The sequence below is a fragment of the Amblyomma mixtum genome, chromosome 8, assembly GCF_055824585.1.
Source record: "Amblyomma mixtum isolate Tamu chromosome 8, ASM5582458v1, whole genome shotgun sequence".
Taxonomy (NCBI): Eukaryota; Metazoa; Arthropoda; class Arachnida; order Ixodida; family Ixodidae; genus Amblyomma; species Amblyomma mixtum.
Genome location: NC_143019.1, coordinates 97,357,712 through 97,366,580, shown reverse-complemented (window position 1 = coordinate 97,366,580; position 8,869 = coordinate 97,357,712). Strand labels below are relative to the sequence as shown.

Here is an 8,869-nt window from a genome sequence, read left to right as displayed (position 1 = left end):
GAATCTGCAAGACGTCAAGAATCCTACAACAATCATCATTAACTAAATTTCCCTCTACGAGATCAAGAGGGAATCCAACTAATGGGTTTCTCAATTCGGCGTTTTCGAACCTGCGTCTATTTACCTCTGTGTTCAATGGTTCTACAAGGCACTGTCAGGAGACAAACCGTCGTGTCCTGAGGGGAACGATTTATCTGCAAGGTTTTTAATCATGGGGAGTTTTAATCGGGAGGCAATTTAAAAATGGGATGCCGCTTCATGTGCACATTGCAATTCAGAAAATCGTAACAAGAAATAAACGGCGCCAGTTGATTTCGGTTTTGCGCACAGTATATTGTCCAGCGCGAAGCACTAACCAGATCACAGCCTCTTGCATTCAGAAGCAGCGGTGGAGGCCACGTAGGATGCACTGCCTTAAGTTGACTGATCGTACTTCCACATGTGGAGTGTCTAAACTCCAGGCACTTTCTTTGCCAGTTTCCATTGTTCCTTCTTCACTTCGCGAAAGTGTGCAAGCTCCCTCTGTGGCAGCTCCAGAATGGTGATGTTCTTTAGTGTTTCTTGAATTGCGTCTACGAAGCCTCCGGCTCTGTGTATGGCCTCATTGGCAGGATTCTGCAAGTTGTGGTTTGATGCTGAATGTTTCACTAGCCCACCAACGCCGTCGCAAGCATTTTTGCAGTGTCCAGAGGCCGAAAATATCAATATCGTTCGTTGACATTCACTGCGCTGCAGCTCATGAAACTGGTATTTATTCCTGAAGTGAGCGGGAGCCCCGTCGCTCAAATATATTATCTTGGTGTAGATTGGCGCGTTTTCTTCGAGATGTGCTTTGATTTTCGACAGAGCCAAGCATGCATGAGCGGAATCATGAGACATATTGTCGAAATTAACGGCGTAGTTACCAGTCGATTTTCTTGACATGACAACGCAGGTAAACACGGTTACCTGCTTTTTCTGCCAATGGTACGCTTGTACTCAGTCTGGAAGCACAACTGTTCATTTTTTGGGAAAATCGAAATGTAAAACAATTGCACCTCTCTTGCATCTGTGTGTTTTTTCGTGTATTGCTCTTGCTTGCACAGATATAATATAGTTGTAGGGAATGCCTTTCATGGCCACTCTTAGAAATTCTCTAATAAACGATGAAGCGGTCAGAGTTTTTTTAACTAGATCACCGTATTCCCATGTAGCAATCAACACCTCATCCTCGCTGCTCATTTCAAAATTTTCCAAAGTGAAAATGCCATCATGTGGATAGTGGCACAATTCCTGAGGAAACATGACGCAGCATCACACCATCGAGAATCACAACACAACTTGCGGAAGCCTGTAAGTGAGGCCATACACATAGCCGGAGGCTTCGTAGACGCAATTCAAGAAACACTAAAGAACATCACCATTTTGGAGCTGCCACAGAGGGAGCTTGCACACTTTCGCGAAGTGAAGAAGGAACAATGGAAACTGGCAAAGAAAGTGCCTGGAGTTCAGACGCTCCGCCTGTGGAAGTACGCTAAGTCAACTTAAGGCAGTGCATTCTACGTGGCCTCCAACGCTGCTTCTGAATGGAAGAGACTGTGATCTGGTTAGCGCTTCGCGCTGGACAATATACTGTGCACAAAACCGAAATCAACTGGCGGCGTTTATTTCTTGTTACGTTTTTCTGAATTGCAATGTGCACATGAAGCGGCATCTCATTTTTAAATTGCATCCCGATTAAAACTCCCCATGATTAAAAACCTTGCAGATAAATCGTTCCCCTCAGGAGACGACGTTTTGCCTCCTGACAGTGGCTTGTAGAACTATTGAACACAGAGGTAAATAGACGCAGGTTCGAAAACGCCGAATTGAGAAACCCATTAATATTAACTTTTATACATAAAATTTTTTCTAAGAACCGAGAAATGATCTAATATCTTTAAAGAATCGATTATATATACCAATAGACCGTACGACTAATAAATTAGAGAATACAAACAACGTTTGACCGCCACCAGCCAATTCTTACGACATCAGGCAAAATAGCGAATTTATTCCCATTTTCACGCATTAAGAGCGCCGCTAACAAGCGAATAGAAGCTCTATATGCATTGAGAATGGTTCGGATATTCGGGTAAATAAAATGTAACCACGTTCAATGAGTTCTAAATCAAATTTCTGACAGCTACTATTTCTGAGAGGCAGTAATAAGCAATTCTATATAACCAAAACATGAACTCAGGTTTGTGTTTATTTTTGTATTTTAAAACAATATAATGCAACACTTTTCTAGTGCCTTAAAGATAACATGTATTGAGGATTATTCAGGCAAATTGTAACAAAATCGATGATGGTGTTTTTTTTTTAAACCCAAGTCAAAGTTGTCACTTTTTTGGCGTTTTTGAACTTCGGTCAATTTTGAGACCCTACTGAAAACTATCTGTTGTCACTTTTTTGGCGTTTTTGAACTTCGGTCAATTTTGAGACCCTACTGAAAACTATCTGTCAAGCCTAGACCAACAGAACTTGCCTGAGGTGAGTAAAAACAGCTGAAAAATACTGAGAAAAATATTCAGTGGGAAGACCTTTGGCATCTTGCCCTAAGGCTGCCCTGAAAAGTGCCTTTTTTGCTCCGCATAGCTCCAGAAGCAAAGATTGCAATTTTTTTGCTCGGAAGGTTGAAAGAGCAAGAAAACAGTTTTTATTTTCTCGGATTGCACAATTTGTAAAGAAGTTCTGAAAAAATTCTGATGCGCGGGAAAAATTTTTTTGTGCATGGAATGAGGCTTCAAACTTGCAACTTTGCGAAGTGCCAAAAACGACACTCTCCACCTCTTGTTACATGCGATTTTTTTCCGAGAAAACTACGAAGCTTCTTCCAAAACTAAGGTTAATTCCTTTGTGTGGACACATTTGCCCATCATTTATAAAATTTTCATTGAAAACAAAAACTGGTCATGGGACCTCAATTACCGTTCTTACCTGAACACGCCCATATATATATATATATATATATATATATATATATATATATATGTAGAAGAAGGGGTCACAACCTTGCAATTATCTTAATTTAATACCGACAGTTTCGGACGGAGGACCGTCCTTCCTCAGGGTATACACAAGAATCCCTGGCCCATTGAACGACAAGACCTCCTGCATATATATATATATATATATATATTGTCTTTAAGCGAGAGATTAACCACAGTATTGTTCTTCATCAACATAGATCAAAGATCAACAGCACAGATTAAAAACACAAGATATAGCAACAATACCCTGTGCACCTTGGTTGCTTTGGATATTGGCTTCCTTTCTGATGCCACGCGCTCATGGAATCTTTTTTAATTAAGAAAAATCATTCAGCAACGAATCAAGCGCGAGCTCCACCTAAAATTCCTTCAAATATATCTCAAATCACAAACTCTTCTGAAAAGCCTTTTTGTATCCTTAATTAACACCCTTCGGTGAGCAAGCTTTTAGAATCCCATCGCCTAGCATGGAGCACAGAACTATTCAAGGCATCTATGAACCTTTTAAAAATAACATTTGATCCCTTTGAACAGACGTAGGCATCACTAACACTCAAAGAGGCGTGTCACAACATGATACCGTCAACAACAGAGGCAAATCAGCTTGAGGTATTATTGTTCAGCAAAACTGCGCAAATCGATAAACTAACGGATGAGGGCGATTACCACCGCAAATAAGTATGATGATTAAATGTGATTAAAATTTAGGCTGTCATTTTAGAACGCTTGAACAATATGGTTGTGATGCATGTGACTTGAGGATGTGAAAAAGTTATAAGAAGCCGCGTTTCTTCGAAATAAAAATGAGTTTAAGTAAACGCTTGTCTCTTGTCCCGCTGTTTTGCGCTCTTCCATCACATATGAGTAACCAACATGCCCAAGCTGCTGTCCTGATTGATGGGCTGTGAAGGAGTGGTGGTATTTTCGGATATTTGTGTCACAGCAGGCCTTCTCTACAAGGAACAGCAGTGAAAGAATCTAAAGCATTGTTCAGAGAGTTTTTCTAGACTGCAAAATATTTTATACGCCCATAATTCCGACAAAGTTTCGGAATATTTGTCTTTCGCATATGTGAAACGAAGCAGTTTTTTTTTTTTATTTCGCCCGCACGAAACACTCGCTGCGAAATATGTCCGCACAGGGACGGTGTAGATGGATCATTTATTTTCCATTGTCTTCGACTTTCGATTACCCAACTGACCAATGCCTTACGTTTATAGTGCCGAGAAAGTAAACAACTAACATTCCGTAAGCTACTAAGCACTGCAGCGAAAATCTTTGTTTTAATGCCCACCGCAACCTGAAATATTAATGCAGGGCTGTTGTTTCTGCGACAACGAAGACCTTATCTCCGGATCCCTGCGTACGCCAAGCGTGGAGAAGCGCACGGTATACGTCACCTACTTGCCAAACCAGGAACGCAGGAAGAGAGAAAACTGACCCGGCAAACGGGAGTACCGTGTTCTTTTAGTTATTGCACTCAGTTCCTTTTCTCAGAACTTTACCACCTTAAAGAGCTTCGCTAGCCGAAAGTCTGGCCCATAGAGACCTCAAAATCTGCAGTGCACTCATTTTTTTAGCTACTGTCTATCGACCAAAATACGCAATACTCTAAAGCTGTACTTACGATAACGATAGTTCAATCCTTACATTTTCAGCCCCGCCGCGGTGGCTCAGTGGTTACGGCGCTCGGCTGCTGACCTGAAAACGCGGGTTCGATCCCGGCCGCGGCGGCCGAATTTCGATGGAGGCGAAATTCAAGAGGCCCGTGTACTGTGCGATGTGAGTGCACGTTAAGGAACTCAAGGTGGTCAAAATTTCCTGAGCCCTTCACTACGGCGTCCCTCATAGCCTTAGTTGTTTTGGGACGTTAAACCCCAATAAACAAAACCAAACATATTTTCAGCAAGCGATACACTATACCGATGCACAAGATATGTCGAAAGATAGTAGCCAGGATATATAGAATCTTCGATACTTCCTATGACTGGAGCGCTATAATATGTTGAGAAATAGGAACTCGAGAACATTATTAAAATGCTTTTAGGTTTTTAAAATCTGCCCTTTCTTTAAATAACACTAGAAATAGAGGTTAGGCAGGCTAGACTAAGTTGGATGGACATATTGCAGTGCGCTGCTTCACACCCAGAATAAATTTCCACCAAGTTCAACGAAAGTACAAGGCGAAAGTCGAAGACAATGAATAATAAAGGATCCATCTACACCGTCCCTGTGCTAACATATTTCACAGCGAGTGTTTTGTGTGGGCGAAATAAAAAAAAAACAGCTTCGTTTCACATATGCGAAAGGCAAATATTCCGAAACTTTGTCGGAGCTTTGGGCGTATAAAATATTTTGCACTCTAGAAAAAATTCGCTGAACAATGCCTTAGATTTTTTCACTGCGGTTCCTTTCAGAGAAGGCTCGCTGTGACGCAAATATCCGAAAATACCACCATTCCTTCACAGCCGATCAATCAGGACAGCAGCTTGGGCATGTTGGTTAATCTTTTGTGATGGAACGGCGAAAAACACCGGGACAAGAGACAAGCGTTGACTTAAACTCATTTTTATTTCGAAGAAACGCGGCTTCTTATAACTTTTTCACATCCTCAAATCATATGCATCACAGCTTAATCACAGCTTACTCACCGAAGGGTGTTAATTAAGGATACAAAAAGGCTCTTCGGAAGAGTTTCTGATTTGAGATATATTTGATGTAATTTTAGGTGGAACCCTCATTTGGTTTCAGACGGCTAGGACATTACGTCTTTTTTAAAAGCTTGGTTACATTTAGCTGGGACACCTGGTGTGATATATAAATATATATATATATATATATCACACACCAGGTGTCCCAGCTAAATGTAACCAAGCTTTTAAAGAACACGGGATGCCCTAGCCGTCTGAAACCAAATGAGGGTTGTTTAGACTCGCGTGACCTAGTCTGCAGTATTTTTTCGTTCTTCGAGGTTTACTAATTAGTAAAGCTTAATTAACTAACTTTTCAATTTTGACTTCAGGAACAAAGTGTCAAAGGAAAAGTTGTAGATCACTTTGAGAAACAGCTAGCTAACCGAGACATTCTGCAGCAAAGCAATATTTACGTAAAGTAGTTTTTTCACCGGCCTTTAACCACAACCCGCAAAATAAGAAAAAGCTTCCACGTGACAACTCTGCCTCTTCAACATCCGAAGACGCGTCTTAAAGAATAAAATCCGTTTTTTCAGAAGTCCTCTCCTCGCTGAGACTTTGGGTGCACATTGGGGCAGAGAAGTGAGCGAGCAGCTGGTCACGTGATAAGTTTGTTTTAAGGCCAACGAATGAAGCTACGTAAATCGTAACTTGACGGAAACATCGCTACTAGCGGTTTTTCGTGGCCATCTAAAACTGTTTGACACTTTCTTCCTGAAGTTAATAATTAAAAAGTTAGCTAATCAAACTTAACTAATTAATTAACTTTGAAGAGCGAAAAAATACTCAAGACTAGGCCAAGCGACTATGAACAACCCTCAGTTGATTTCACTGGACTATGACACTGCCTTTTTAAAAGTTAGGTTACATTTATCTGGGACACACGATATATATATATATATATATATATATATATATATATATATATTGTAGGGGTGCGTTTATTAGGCGTCCTCAAGAGACCGAACCGCCGTGCAGGATCTGGCAGCGTAGACGGGCGTAGCCAGCACCAAGAGAGCGGGGCAACTTCGTCGTCGTCAGGCGCAGCGTAGTGTCGGCGCATAACTTCGTCGTCGTCAGGCACAGCGCAGTTTCGGCGCATGGCGGTAGCGGAACCTGTCACAGTTGGCACGCTACAGTTTCCCCCCGGTGAAAAGGAGCCATCCTGGCGTCTTAAGGGGAAGGAAGAACAGAGGGGTCGTAGTACGGCTTCAGTCGGTCGACGTGGACGGTTTCGCGGCCACGGCGACGAAAGTCCGCAGCGGGTGCAACAGGCTCAACAATATAATTGACCGGAGATGTTTGCTTGAGAACCCGGTAGGGACCATGATACCGATGCAGCAGTTTCCGCGAAAGGCCGGGAGTTGTGGGAGGCACCCAGAGCCACACAAGGGAGTCGGCAGGGTAGGAGGTAGAGGCCGCGGAAGTGTCGCGGTCATGTTTTTGCTGCCACTGGGCCTGCGTGGTAAACGAGCGAGCAAGCTGGCGGCATTCTTCGGCGTACCTGGCAGCGTCGGACAGTGGCGTGGACTCGGAAATGTCGGGTTGGTAGCGAAGAAGAGTATCCATCGTGCAGGGGGGCTCTCGGCCGTACAGAAGAAAGAAGGGAGAGAATCCAGTGGTGGTTTGTGTCGCAGTGTTATATGCGTAGGTGACGAAGGGAAGAACTTGGTCCCACTTGGAGTGGTTGGCGTCGACGTACATGGACAGCATGTCGCTGAGGGTTCGGTTGAAACGCTCAGTCAGGCCGTTGGTCTGAGGGTGGTAAGACGAAGCGGTTCGATGGATAATGCGGCATTCCTTGAGGAGGGCCTCAAGAGCGTCAGACAGGAATACGCGTCCACGGTCTCTGAGCAGTTCTTGAGGAGCACCATGGCGAAGAATCAGGTTCTTTAGAAGAAAGGAAGCCACGTCGCGGGCGGAGGCAGATGGTAATGGAGACGTTTCAGCATAACGTGTGAGATGATCCACGGCCACGATAATCCAGCGGTGACCAGCGGGAGTGGGAGGGAGGGGGCCGTAGAGGTCTATGCCAACGCGGTTAAACGGGCCGGCAGGGCAGGGTAACGGCTGCAGTGGAGCAGGCGAGGTGTGAGGCGGACATTTACGCCGTTGACAGGATGGGCAAGATCGCACAAAGTGGCGAACAAAGCGGTACATGCCACGCCAGTAGAATCGGAGACGCAGACGCGTATAGGTTTTCAACACGCCGCCGTGTGCACACTGCGGGTCCGCATGGAAAGCGGCGCAAATGTCGGTGCGTAGATGGCGGGGGATCACTAGGAGCCATTTGCGTCCGTCGAACAGGTAATTGCGACGATAGAGGAGACCGTCCCGAATAGAAAAGTGACGGGCTTGACGTAAGAGGGAACGGGACGAATTATCAGTCGTAGGACTCGAAAGGAAGTTAATAAGAGTGGCGATCCAAGGGTCTTTCCGCTGCTCGGTGGACATGTCGGCAGTGGCAAGCGAGGACAAGTCGTAAGCAGACACAGGAGCAGGCGATGAAGCACTAGGTAGCGGCGAGCGGGAAAGAGCGTCCGCGTCATTATACTTGATGCCAGAGTGGTAAATGACATGAATGTCATACTCCTGCAATCGCAGAGCCCAGCGAGCTAGGCGGCCTGACGGGTCTTTGAGAGAGGCGAGCCAGCACAGGGCATGGTGGTCGGTTACTATACAGAACGGGCGACCGTAGACATAGGGACGAAATTTTCCAATAGCCCAAATGATGGCCAAACATTCTCGTTCGGTAACAGAATAGTTGGCCTCCGCTTTGCTCAAGGTTCGACTGGCGTAGGCGACCACATATTCACGGAAGCCAGGTTTGCGTTGAGTGAGAACGGCACCCAGTCCAATACCGCTGGCGTCAGTGTGGATCTCAGTAGGCGCAGTCGGGTCAAAGTGGCGCAGGATGGGAGGCGAAACCAAAAGGCGGCGCAAGGTGTCGAAGGCGTCATCGCAAGCAGGCGTCCGAGCGGAGAGGTTGGAGCTGCCTGCGAGTAGCTGGGTCGGAGGAGCGATGATCGTGGCGAAATTCAAGATGAAGCGACGGAAGTAAGAGCAAAGGCCAACGAAGCTACGGAGCTGCTTCAGTGAGGTGGGCTTCGGAAATTCGGCAACTGCACGAAGTTTGGCGGGGTCCGGAAGAATGCCGTCTTT

At 44.9% G+C, this 8,869-nt stretch overlaps 1 pseudogene; it reads right to left on the bottom strand.

The window, feature by feature from the left end:
- Positions 1-360: 360 nt before the first annotated feature.
- On the bottom strand, positions 361-1,352 carry LOC149333643 (uncharacterized; annotated as a pseudogene).
- Positions 1,353-8,869: the final 7,517 nt, after the last annotated feature.